At 43.3% G+C, this 13,266-nt stretch overlaps 1 protein-coding gene across 2 annotated transcripts in view; it reads left to right on the forward strand.

Annotated features, from left to right (window-relative positions):
• The window catches only part of agap1 (ArfGAP with GTPase domain, ankyrin repeat and PH domain 1), a 234,420-nt gene that overhangs the window by 1,388 nt on the left and 219,766 nt on the right, over positions 1–13,266 (forward strand). The gene's annotated exons all lie outside the window — the stretch shown is intronic.

Here is a 13,266-nt window from a genome sequence, read left to right on the forward strand (position 1 = left end):
CGCTCTGATGCAGCTGGGCAGATGTTAAACCATATGGGAGTTGCACCTTGTTCACCCTTGCATCTTCTCTCCGCACACTTTCGAGGTCTACATCTGTTGCAAACTTGGTTTTGTGTAATATATGAAAGATTCAGCACTTCTTCTTCTGGTTTGAATCACTTAAACGTCAAATGATTTGTCTCGGTTTCTCCAGCGTGCAACTTAAGGAGGAATATTGTCTCTGTTTTTATAACCGCTCATTTGTGAAGAGCTCAGATTAGCAGGGAATGTCCAGGAAATTTGCAAAGGGGTTTTGAAAGGAGGCAATAATGATATAGCTGGGCTGTTTATGATTTGAGCTTTTCCAATATTTACATTTACAATATTCAGAGCGGCTTACAGGCCAAGGCGGTGTTGGGAGTCTACGCTGTAGAAGGCAGAGGTGTAAACCACCACGCTATACCAACCACCAAGGCCATATCTGCGCTTGTCTGCTGCTGTAGTCAAAGCGTTTGTGTACTTTGTACACACAGGCTTTCCAAGCAGTGTGCTTGGAGTCAGCGTGCATTAACCTTACTGAAATCTGTAGTTGTCTGTATTCGCTGTGGCTTATTCAGTTCGTCAATAATCCTGGCTTTCTGGGTGGGTGGTCATTTTCAGACCTTGTGTCAGAGCTTGGAGGGTGGGTGAGCGAGCATTTGACCCCAGTTAAAGTGTAGGTATGGTAGGCTATGGGGAATGGGGAATGGGGAGTGGGGAATGGGACTTAGCCTGCTCGGGCATGTAGAAGGATCAGGCCTGACAGAGGCAACCTGTCGCAACCACCACACCCCCTTATTCGAACAGGCCTGAGCTCGGCTTGCTCCCGACAGTGGAGACTGTAATCTAATTTCTCTTTGATAATGTGCGCCTGCTGAAGTGTTGTCTTCTGGGTGGAATCGAGAGGGCCGGAAATGTGGGTTTTACACATATCCTACGTTGTCCATCCTATGTTACATTCTACAAGTCCATTTATTACATTTGCATTGTTTTATGTCACCAAAAAACTGATGATTCATCTATACCTGACAATTTTCAAGCCTTTGTTTGAGCCTGAGTTAAACTGGCGGTGCCTTTAAGACTGATGCACATGGATGAAGTCGGCAGCCCCGAGCTGAAACACTTCATATAACCTCAGCTTGAATGGACGGAGCTAAACATGGGCATAAATACATGAATGTATTTATTGACGTCACAGAACGACGGATTCATAGTAGGCTCATTTTTCAGCTCAGTTCATGTGTATTGACTGAATGCACTGATGGTGCATTCAGACTTTAATGGTGTTTACATAGTGCGTCGAACTCTTTTCATTCAAAAAAGATATGAAAGGTATTTTTCTATGATATATGCAGTTTACAGTGCAATATTTATCAGATTTCAGGGCAAAACGGTGATTGTGCAGGCTCACATGTAGTTTTATGGTACCTTGAGTGGCTCCTCTCTGACCCTTGAGTGTGACAGATGGCAAATCCCAGCTGAAAACTGATACAGGACACGCCCTCTGATCTCTGACCCACAAGAATTGTCAGAGTTCAAATGAAATGAATTGGACTGGTTGATGTTTAGAGACAGACATGCTCGAAGAGCGAGGAAGACGGAGTGGGTGGATAGGGAGTGAACAAGAAAAATGACGGAAAGATGAAAGTAGTTGAGTGACAAGTGGATAGAGGGGCAGAGAGCCAAAATACTGGAAATAGAGTATTAAATGGGATGAGAGGGAGCGCAAAGGGACAGGAGAAGAGCAATTATGCAATCGGCTGATTGCTGCATTGAAGCAGGAGAAGCTTTTAAACAGTGGTTTTAGCGATTACGCAACCTTGCCAGGCTTTGCATCGTCCCGAGATGCTGATGTCAGGAGCGCGTCTGTCTTTATATATTAGAGTGATCCGACATTGTGCAGTGCGCCCGTTGTTCCCTGCTGATTCAGTCTTCTTCTTCCGGGAGGCCTGCCGAGCTGACCCTCACCACAGCATAACCTATGCATGTAGGCCGCAGCCTTTTGTATGCAAAGCACGCATGTGAACTCCCAGACATGCATCCCAGCGATGCTGGATAAAGGGCGTTTATTAGCATATAAACTGTGGCCTTGTGCAGTGAAATAGGCTTTGTACAAGTCCATATCACAGCTGGACGAGGCTGGTTTTATGAAATATGCTGTGGTATTAACAGGGTATTTGTTCTCAGGAAGCCATGTGAAGTTGTCTCTCATGCAGTGGCCACATGGTGAGAGCGTATGGTGAAAACGGTGGCATTAAACCCCCCCCCCCCCCCCCCCCCCCCCCCCCCCGCCCCCAAAGCAACATGAATCAGATCTCTTGGATTAGCTGGGGATTTTTACTTTTTCGGAGCCCAGTAAATCAGTGCAAGGGCATCCTGCAGTTTGCCACCTGGTCCAGCAGATGATGGTGGCATGCAATCATCTTCTTTATGCCCTTCGTTCCTCTCAAGCTCGTTTAGACCCACAAGACGACAAGGCAGGTTTACACAACTCGCTGTAATGCTGTTCCCGTCTGCTCCAAAATTATATGGCGAAATATGTAATATGACATGTGGAGAAGTTTTCGTGATGCATAAGTATCACCGTCTTTATTTTTTCGGAGGTTTTCAAGTTGGATCAGATAAAAATGTCCAGTGCCTCATTTTATCAAAAAATATCTCAATACATGTGCATGCAGTAGCGTGCAGGAGTCGGAGAACGCTCGTTCATTTATTTAATTTCCAATCAAAAATGATCAGCAAGTCCAGGTTCCTGATGTCTCCGTTATTAATTTTTACAGCTCCGTTTCTTTTTTCCATTTCATGAAACTTGTGAAAGCTGCAGGGACTTTTTTTTTTTTTTTAACGCATCTCCGAAGTTCAGTCTTAGAAGTTGGTTGCGTTTTCAATCCAAGAAATCCCAAACACAGTCAGTGATATCAAGGTCTGGGCTTTTCAGTGGCCAGTCTGTTGTTCTAAGAGCACCAGCAGCTTCTCGCAGTGAAGGATGGACAGAAACACGTGGATTTTCTTTTTTTTAGCTCTGAAGCAAGATGGGGCTTCATTTATCTTCTGACTCTTAAAGATGAAAGTTTCACGTGCTGTTTATCTGATTCTGACAGTTTTGCTGGTCTACCACGTCTTGCATGATTGTTAGGAGGTCATATTTTTAATATTTAGTAGTCTTTTTGGAACGTGTGCAGTTTTAGAAGTTTGTATATTCGCTTATTTTTCTTTGACCTTCTCCTTTCCTATGCAGATGGATTACTGCATATCTAATCCCATCAGAAATGTTTTTCATGAAAAACTTTGACTGGAAATGAATTAAGGACATGGAGACTGGTCTCATAGTTTTACACAGTACTTTCTACATCAAAAACAGTGTAGATACAGTGATTTTTATTCAGCGTTTCATATCCCGAGCTGCATTTAATCCAATTATACAGGCTTTATTGTGTTCTCTGTTTAATATACCATGCAGTAGTCCAGTCTTCTTTAAGTACTGATATCTCATATGCTCAGAAAAACATATTTTATTTGTCACATATGTTGTTTGTGATTGTATGTATGTTTTTTTTTTTTTTCCTCTGCCAAATGATGATGAGGCTTGAAAAAAGGGCAGGTTTCAATGTTAACTTTTTTCCTCCCAACTTGCCCAGTTCGACAAGCAACCTGAAAGTTCGCTGTCCTGAACAAATCTTATTTGGTATTTTAAAGTGTTACGCAAATCTAAATAAGTACATATAAGCTAATATGTGTATTTAAGATGATTCATTCTTAAAATCTACTGTATAGTATATCACTGAACTTTTATTTTTTTGCTGTAAATAAGCAAAGGTTTCATAAGAGTCGTACTGTGTGTGTGTATATATATAAATAGCTGCTGTCGGAAGAAAACCTCATATCTCCAAAATAGTAATAATAGGAAAAAACCTGCTTTACTTTTAATGTAAGTCAATGGAACCAGTAAATTCAGTCCGTTTCTTTTGGTCCATTCGTCATGAAATTTACACACAATGTTAAGAATAACAAGCAATTTTCAAATTACATCAAAAACTGAAAAATGTCCAAAATGGAGTTACAAGGTTTTCTTCCGACAGCAGCGATATATACACTAGTATTGCACTTTTTTCTGTGTACAGTTGTACAGTAATGAGTTATGAAATGAAGCTATACGTACTGTTGTACACATACAGTTGGTGAGTCTGAGGTAGATAATAAATTAGATGCAGTTACACGGGATAGAATATTGATATAGAAATCCTCCAGTTTATACAGCATAGAACATGAACAGGATATCAGTCTATATCTGATGTCAGTAAAGATCTGCTGGATTGAAGGTGCAGTAAGATTAGAGTGAGTGTTGATGTGGATGAGGTGTGGATTGTCCATGGAGATCATCATGATGGTGACTCAGGCTGCGTTTTAGTAGTTTACACTGCTCTGGCGCCTCGACACACCACAACATACTCCTTTTGTTTTCGATTGAATGCGTCGGTTCCGCCAGACGTAACCGCACTGCGCGTGACGGGTCCGCCGCGTCTGGGGGATGCGGTGCGGCGGAAAAAGTTGAGCCGAGCTGATCTTTATGCAGATTAATCCGGCCAACGCAGTGCGTCTGTCCAGTCAGAAGACAGCTGGTGTTTGCGTGATAAGTGTTCGCAACACAGAGTACGAAACATTCGCTTTGTATTCAGATGTTCTGGTGGAGCAGGCAGGAAAAGCTCCAAACAGTTTTAAACCTACATATTTTAAATTTGTAATGACATACAATGTTTTTTGTGATTATTAGAGAATCAGCACTTTTATTAATGCGCGGTTTAATTGGATGACGCAGGGAACATTTTGTTAACGGCTGCATGCGGCCAGCTGAAGAGGGGGAGTGCGTTCACGTCCGTCGACATGCCGTATCCGTGTAAATGCAGCGTCAGAGGTTCAGTGACGGGCCTATAGGTCGATACACTAGCACTACTGCCTGTTCAGCAGGGGGGAAGAAGACCCCTTCAAGGTCTCTTGTGCTGGCATCAGTATAGACCTCAGCCAGAATGGTAATAAAGCAGGACGATTGGAGCTCTTTCTGATCAGATTCCCATCAAACACTGTAGATCACCATAGTAAACCTGATGACTTGCGCAACGTTTTTAACAGAGCTGCTATTTAAATACATTAAATGCAGAAGGTCTGTCTCATGGGGATGGTCAGTAAGAGGTTTGTCCCTTTTCACCATGTGGTGTGCTGTTGTGACCAACTTGTTCAGCTTGGGATCTGCTTCACTGATCATTCACACTTCTTACAGTTCCAGGTCACGTCTGAAACGCTGTATTTAAATATAATTACTGCGTTTCACTGAAATGCATACATTTAATATGACTGTAGATCTGAATACTGTAACAACACTTCAACGACGTGAGTTTGTAGAATTACTGTATCAACCAAATACTCTGTTCTCTGGATGCTACCTGAGTGATGGGTATGCTCTTATATGATAGGCCATCTGCAAATTTACTAATAACTTATAGTTTGTTACGTCTTCCCTTGCTCAACTCTGCACACTCCCAGTACCGTGTACTGCCCGTGTCCTGTTTTCTATTTATTGTGAGTCTTTTGTATTTATTGTACTGTATTGCCTGCACTGTGTTGTATTGATTTGCACTTGAATGTAGCAGAAATGACAATCAAGGCTTGTTTTATCCATCATATCGCTGGTGTCGGAAGAAAACCTTGTTTTTCAGTTTTTGACATAATTTGAAAATGCTTGTTATCCTTTACGCTGTGTGTAAGTTTAATGAGGAATGGACCAAAAGAAACGGACCAAAATGAGGTAGAGTAGTTTTTCCTTCTTCTGTAAAGTTACCGTTTTGGAGATATGAGGTTTTCAGCATGTCGAGTGGCCCTGATGCACTGTTGGCTTTTTCGCTGCTATACCTGCATGTGACACAGAGGCTTGTTCTGCCACTCAGACACCTGTTTTCTGAAAGTTGAGTAGTACTGACAAAAGAACCACTTTTATGTGCCTTGTTAGGATATTTCCTACAAACATTACAGAGCATCTCAGGTACTAAGGGGAAATAATCTGCGGACTCACTTTGCTTCCCAATCTCGGTTTTGCTCTCACGTCAACAAATAATACCATTGGCTTGTTTTGACTAGATATGCGGTGGGTTATACACTCACCTGCCACTTTATTTGGTACACAGTAAAAGTAATATAGTAAAAGGCTGGACCCCCTTTTGCCTTCAGAACTGTCTTAATTCTTCATGGCAGACTTTCAACAAGGTGTTGGAAACGTTCCTCAGAGACTTTGGTTGGTTATTTGAGTTACTGTTGCCTTTCTATCATCTGGAACCAGTCTGCCCATTCATAATAAAATCCCAGTAGATCAGCAGTTTCTGAAATACTCAGACCAGCCCGTCTGGCACCAACAACCACGCCACGTTCAAAGTCCCTTAAATCCCCTTTCTTCCCCGTTCTGATGCTCGGTCTGCACTTCAGCAAGTTGTCTTGACCACCTCTACATGCCTAAATGCATTGAGTTGCGGCCGTGTGATTGGCTGATTAGCTATTTGTGTTGACAAGCAACTGAACCTAATAAAGTGGCCGATGAGTGTATATCGTTGCTGTCCAAAGAAAAATGAGTATTTCCAAAGTAGTGCATTTATAGGTGAGAGCAAAATCTCTCTCATTTTTAATGTAAATTAATGTAAAAAGGTTTTTATACCAGGTGAGTTTGGAGCATTTCTATTTGTCCCACCATCACGAAACTTTCTCACACCATAAAGAACAGCTGGTGAGTTGAAATGATGTAGGAAAATAAAAATCGACAAAAACGGAGATGCATGGTTTTCTTTGGACAGCGAGGATATTAAAGTGAATTTCCTCAGTTGCGTTGTTCTGTCAGCAAGATGTCTTTTGTGCTGCCGTCCCGACGTTGCGTTTTAATTGCCCCGGGCATTCGGGCAGTCGTTATTGTTGCACCCTGAAGGGGTTTTTACTGTTCCTGCAGAAGGTTAGCTGATATGTTATGACCCATTCAAATTTAGATGCAGAGCGCCTTGTTAGGTGCCGTCGTCTCTGGCTTTCTTTAAAGGCGACCTGTCAGACTGACGCGAGGGTCGGAGTGACTTTTGCATGACGACGGTACTAGTGTCCCCCAATCAGCAGGAGCGTCATGCAGATAGGGATGCTGAGTGAAAAGGCAGCCCCTCCCACCAAGCCTGCCTGGAGGGCACCATTAGGGAAAGGCAGTTGGCAGCCGTCCGTGTGGTTCATTAAGCACATCCGGGCAGGGATACATCACCCATCGCTCCCTACAGAACACAGTGGCCGAATCCCTGGCTGCAGTTTCGTAACCCTCCGTCTTCAGAATTTCCTCGCGTCCTGCGTCGTCAGTCCACTGCTTTTACACATCCTTTTTTTTTGTCTTTAAGATTTATGCTTTTCTCTGCAGTGTACCCCGTAGGGTCAGCTTTGCGGTCAGTGTTCTGCTGAAATTGCATTGGCGCACAGAGGAGCTGCAGCAAAGAGACCGTATATCTGTTTATATTTAATTAGGAAGCCCTCAAGCACATCCATTGAGACTGGAAGCTGAGGCCAGGGGAGAGACAGAGGAGCGGGGGCACATATGGGGGGTCCATATGCCAAATAGCCTGCTACGTCTAGACTAGGTTCAGGGATTAACTAGATTGCATCGTGCCCAAAAAGGTGGCATTGAAGAGCTCTGAGCACAGATGTACAATAAGCAGTATGGCTGGTGATTAAAGGACCTAACCGCCTCCTTTAGTTACGAGATCTGTTGCTTTCCTAGTTCTATTCTTCTATACTCTATTCTTATTCTATTGAGGCAAGGACCCTGGTGCTGTTGTGAAAGATTTTGCATTGGTTGAGATACAGTAAAAGAAAGAGAGGGATTTTGTGGTCTTCTGGCCATAAAGGAGAGGAAGTTTAAGTTGATTTGAAAGAGCAAGGATGAAAGGGTGGTGCAGACAAGGCTAGGATGAATACAGAGAGTTTGTAGCAGGGCTTCTTCCTTCTCTGTCCTCTTCTCGCTCTCCCAGCCTTTCTGTGCTGGATGTTCTGTGTGTGGGTGGTGAGAGACCAAGAGTTCTCTGCCTGAGCTGAATAGTGATTTGTTCTTTCCCAGATAGAAGAGGGAAAAAAAAGCAGAAGTGAATTCGCACCATCGTTCTGCTGGCGGTTTTATTCTTCCGTCTTTTAGCCCTTTAATCAACGCTGTGCTTCCCTGAAATTTGAGATGCGTGATGGGTGTTTATATAATGTCCCAACCCTCGCATCGAGGCACTCTGCTAATTAACTATTGGAGCCACAGTCGCTGTGGCTGGGTTTGGTTTTACATGGTGCGTATAGGTACTCTGGATCGAGACTACACCTTGACACATGATCGTCTTAGATGCACTCGCGTAACATCTGACTTTACACAACAGTCTTTACCAGGGCCTTTTGCTTGGCTGGGATTGGCACAATCCTACTTTCCTAAACAGGTTTTTCAGATACTCACTCCAATTATGAAGAAAAAACCCCAAGGAAACCCACACATGTGGTTATAATTTCTGATAACCATTGTATTTTTTCAGTTTAGTGTCTTTTCAGTGTATTATGGTCATTTTCTTCATAACAAGCATTAAAAAATTTGTTTGATTTCCCGTTCCGCATTAACTGGTGCAGCAGTTGCATTCTGGCGCCTGAGGCATCAGAACTGCTGCGTCATTTAAGGTGGAACGGGAAAATGCAAACAAGAAGCCGGTGGGTATCTGGCTTCAACTTCATATCACTGAATAATTAGCGGTGAACGATGATAATTGCCGCACCCCAGCACTAGTAGCTGTTAGTGAAGTAATGCTCTTGTTATTTGGAGGGTCCCTTTTCATAGAGGAAGATTTCAACTAAAAATAAGGAATGGGATTGTGCCTTAGTATCAGCCAATGTTGATATGTCTTTAAAAGCTATTAGCGCTTCACTTAAGAGGAGTTTATAAAAGTAAGCTTCTATATTTAAACTTCCCAAACACTCTGCTGCATCAAGGAAGGAAATAAACACCTAATTCCATCAGATCACATGATATAGGTGTGTCATTTGAGGCTACATTCGTTTTGGATCAGTTTCTTTTCTTTGTTTTCAGTCTTTGTCCGATTCAGCGTTTTTATTGCTGATATCAGTTTGATACTTGGTATCGTTTGGCTGTGCCATGTTTAGCATGTCAAAGTGGAGATAAGTGAAGGTTCTCGTTGAAGGAATTTGAGAAACGTCCAGCGTCTGAGCCCAGTCTCTTCACGCATCTTGGTTCACACCAGTTATTTGACACCCCAGGAAGTGTAAGGTGTGAAAAGTGTGTCTCTGACTAAAAGAGGCTGTTGTGGCGTGAGTGAGCGATGCTGATAAAGCTGTCTCACTGGCTAGAATGGAGGAGGATCCACCTGTTGGTCCAGTTCCACGAGGAAATCCAATGTGGGTCCAGCTAAATGGGAAGAGTTCGCTCTCCTATCTGCCAAGTATGCACTGTTTTCTTACACCCACACTTGGTGTGAAAAATAACTTCGATAAACACTCGCAAGCATAAGGTAGTGCTTTATTCGTTCAGGCTTCACCTTTCAGTGGGTGTGCTTTCTTGTAGGAAGCCCTTTTGGAAGGTAAAGTATTACCCCAGTAAAAGTAGAATTCCTCCACTTGAGTAAAAGTACTAAAGTACTTGCCTTCAAATGTACTTAAGTACCAAAAGTAAAAGTACTAAAAGATGAAGTAATTTAATGCAACTTAGTTCCAAGTTGAATAAAAACTGGCTTTAAACTCAGGATCACAGATGAGCTCCTTTACTATGTTGATCTGTAGGCGTCTGTTCATAAACATAAACCAGCCCAAACTCATTTACTATAAAATGAAATGGTGTTTGTAGAAATTCAGAAAAAAGCCGCGTCAGTCTCGACTGCATATGTGGACATATTTCTATATCGAGCTCTATTTACACAAAGTTAGGTTAGTTCATCATTTATGTTGAACAGACTCTCCCAAAGTTTTACGCTGCTGCGCTGACGTTGAACCGCGTGCTGCACTGGGTCGGTATGACCAACAGGTCAAAACCAGCTCTAAACAAAGTGACCGCTGGGCCCTGATTGGTGCTCTGGCTTTGCGCTTCTTTCGTTTTGACATGTTACGTTTTTATACACACAGAAACCAAAAGGAACGACAGATTTCTCAAAATGTAGGAGGAAAAAGTTGGATATTAGACTCTGAAATGTAGTGGAGTGAAAGGAAAAAGACGCCCAGAACGGAGAAACTCCACCGCTGTTGGTCAGTAGCTTCCAGAAGCAAACTGCGTCTCGTCAGTGGGGCCTCTTGATGAGATACAGCATGTCACCTGACTGGTATCAGAGTCATTGACTTTTACTGGACTTAACTGTGAATGTTACGTAAGAGACGCTATCAGGAAATCTGCTGTTTAGGCTGCTTCAATCTTTAACTCTCTGTGTCGTCTCCAGATTCAGAGACTTGAATTTAGATAACTGCGTTGACACAGCGACCTGTCATGTCTTTCTCTGGGGAAATGCCACTGCAGTGATTCTGATACGGCGACGCTGGTGATGTCATGCTTTTAGACAAAGTGCTTTGTTGTGACCTCGGCTTGCTGTGGTGCTTCTGGCTCCTGCTCTGCGTCAGGACAGTGGACCGTCTTCGCAGACGCGACTCTTGCTGTGGATGCTGTGGAACTCCTCTCTTATCTTTCTATTTATTATTTATTTTACCTTTTCTCGCTGTACGATGTTGGTAAATGGCTGTTTTTCCTCCTCAGATGTTGCTCCAGGCTGTCCTGTGAGTGATTTAGAGCACCGATGCTGACATGCGCTGTTGCGGTTGCGGGTGAGCTCACTTTTGCAACAGTGTTGGAACAGCTGCGGACAGACACCGCTGCAGCCCTGGCTGTCCCCAGTGATGCTAATTTACAGCATCGCGAAGGGAGCGAAGTGCTCCTCTGAGGGACGAGGGGAAGAGCTTATGAACATATAGCTGCTTTTAAGGAAATGTAAGGGAGCTGGGCCACGCCAGCTGTGGCATGCAGCTGCAAGAGTCGGGGGGTGGTGGGGGTGGTGGGGGTGGTGGTGGGGGGGGGTGTCTCTTAGTCCACGTTCCTGTTACAGGACAGGACACAAGAGTTAGACACCAAAACAATAGCCAAGCTCTGACTCGGATCCTACCGAGGTAAAAAATAGCCTGTGAGCTGCAGCCTTCCTGCTGTTTTGCCACGATGCATCCCCCCTCAGCAGTCCCAGGGGCCATGATGTCACTTCCTCTGCATTGATCACTCGGCCTCTGGCGTAGCAGAGGTCTTCCAGCTGCCGCTGGTCCTTGTGGTTTAGTCGTCTCTGTGACAGGAGACGCTCTCTCACTCTCTCTCACTCTCTTTCTTTCACTTACGATCAATATGTTGCTTGTCGGAAGCGTTTACATGGGTCTCGGGGCAGGGAAGAGAGTGGTGGGGTGGGGTGGGGGTGGGGGTAGGGGTAGAGGTGGAGGTGGGGTTGGGGGGGGGGGGGGGTTCCTGTCCATCATTAGCTCTGATTATGCTACAACAAGATTACGGCCCAAGCAGCTTCCAAGACGTAGTTAATCAGATCAATGTAGGATTTTATATCGTTTAGTGGCTAATTATGCAGCTTCTGCCCTCAGTTGTTGGTTTTCCTTTAGGTTGGGTTTGAACGCTTGGATGTATTTGGAGCTCAGAACAGCTTGTAATGTTATTTAAGGCAGCAGCCACACCCAAGAGGTGGGAATTAGATTTGACCACCGGTCAGCTGTTTTTATTTATTTATTTTTTTTCTCCCTCTCTCCTTTTTTTTTCTAATGGAATTTCCCCTCAGTCTTTTCAGTGTAGAGACAAAGGAGGCAGTTATGCATCTGTTTTGCATTTTGAACTAATAAGATTGTGGAAACGATACAGTCATTTGATCTATTGGTGTCTTTTATAGTGAAGTTCTCCAATAAGGATGCTGATAATTGGACCAGATTCTGTGTAAACGCCACAGATGCTGCTGCTTCAGGAGACCACACAGTGTGGCCGGTTGCGTGTTTACTCCTAAATTGAATATTTCTGTAGTGCATCATTTGCTCTGGACATCTGTGGTTTCCATGGAGGCTTGAGTCGGCCTGTGAGGGAAGTTTCGGACGGCCGTTTAAACTGCTTGGAGTATTTGTAGCACGGTGGGGAGCGGGGCCGTAACTAGGGTCAGAATTTCAGTGAGGTCTACTACATCTGATTGTGATTAAAATAACTGCTAAATTTGAGAATTACAGCAAGCGCACATTTCTCCTTGTGTTTTTACTTTTTTATTATTTATTCGATCACTGCTCCTTTTTTACCCATCCATAACTATTATGCACCTTTGTTTCTTTCATTCGTGCCATCTTCATCCCTCTATTCTTCCGTAAACTGCTATTAATGTTCCTTAAACTTATTTAGACTTCAGTTGCCTTTTTACGTTTAATTAATGTTTATGTTCAGCTTAAAAAAATTACATTAACCCTGCATTAAATCAAACAATAGTTTCAAATTGATTGATTGTTTCATTTATCTCTCTCTCTCTCTCTCTCTCTCTCTCTCTCTCTCTCTCTCTCTCTCTCTCTCTCTGCTTGCTTTTCTCTTTCCCCTTCTCTCTCCCTCGCACTGACCTCCCCTCTCTCTGATAAAAAGAACCAGCATAAATAATAACCATATTAGTTATTATAATCGCAATGTTACAGTATTATTATTATTATTATCACTCTAATTATAGTCATACTAATTAATAAACTACTTGTAAACACAAGTTGTGTAATGTTGAGTGGGGGTATGGAGGGTGGAGTGGGGGGTTTTGGGGGTTTATGGAGGGTGGGCTAAGTAGAGTGGTCTTTCTCTCTCTCTCTCGCTCGCTCGCATCTCTGTCCTCACTGATTACTGAAAAAGCACACATTAATCATGCCTTATAAAAGGCTGTCTGTACCAAAGCCCAGTTAACGGGAAAGGCGGCTACCCATACAGTTAGTGAGACAAACAGTGAGACAAGATTCCCTCTGATACCTGCTGATTTCTTAATGTGGCTACATGATACTAAACCTTCAGTATCCTGGTTAACAGTGATCTTCCTCATGCTGGCCGTAGTTTATGAGTAGGTAACACAACATAACTTCAATTTCCCATCCAATCACTAATATAGCCAAGAACGGAGCCTGTAGCCTAAACCGAGCAGCTGCTGGAGATGGACTAAAGCATGCTGGTTTACCCAG

This window comes from Pygocentrus nattereri, chromosome 30, assembly GCF_015220715.1.
Source record: "Pygocentrus nattereri isolate fPygNat1 chromosome 30, fPygNat1.pri, whole genome shotgun sequence".
Taxonomy (NCBI): domain Eukaryota; kingdom Metazoa; phylum Chordata; class Actinopteri; order Characiformes; family Serrasalmidae; genus Pygocentrus; species Pygocentrus nattereri.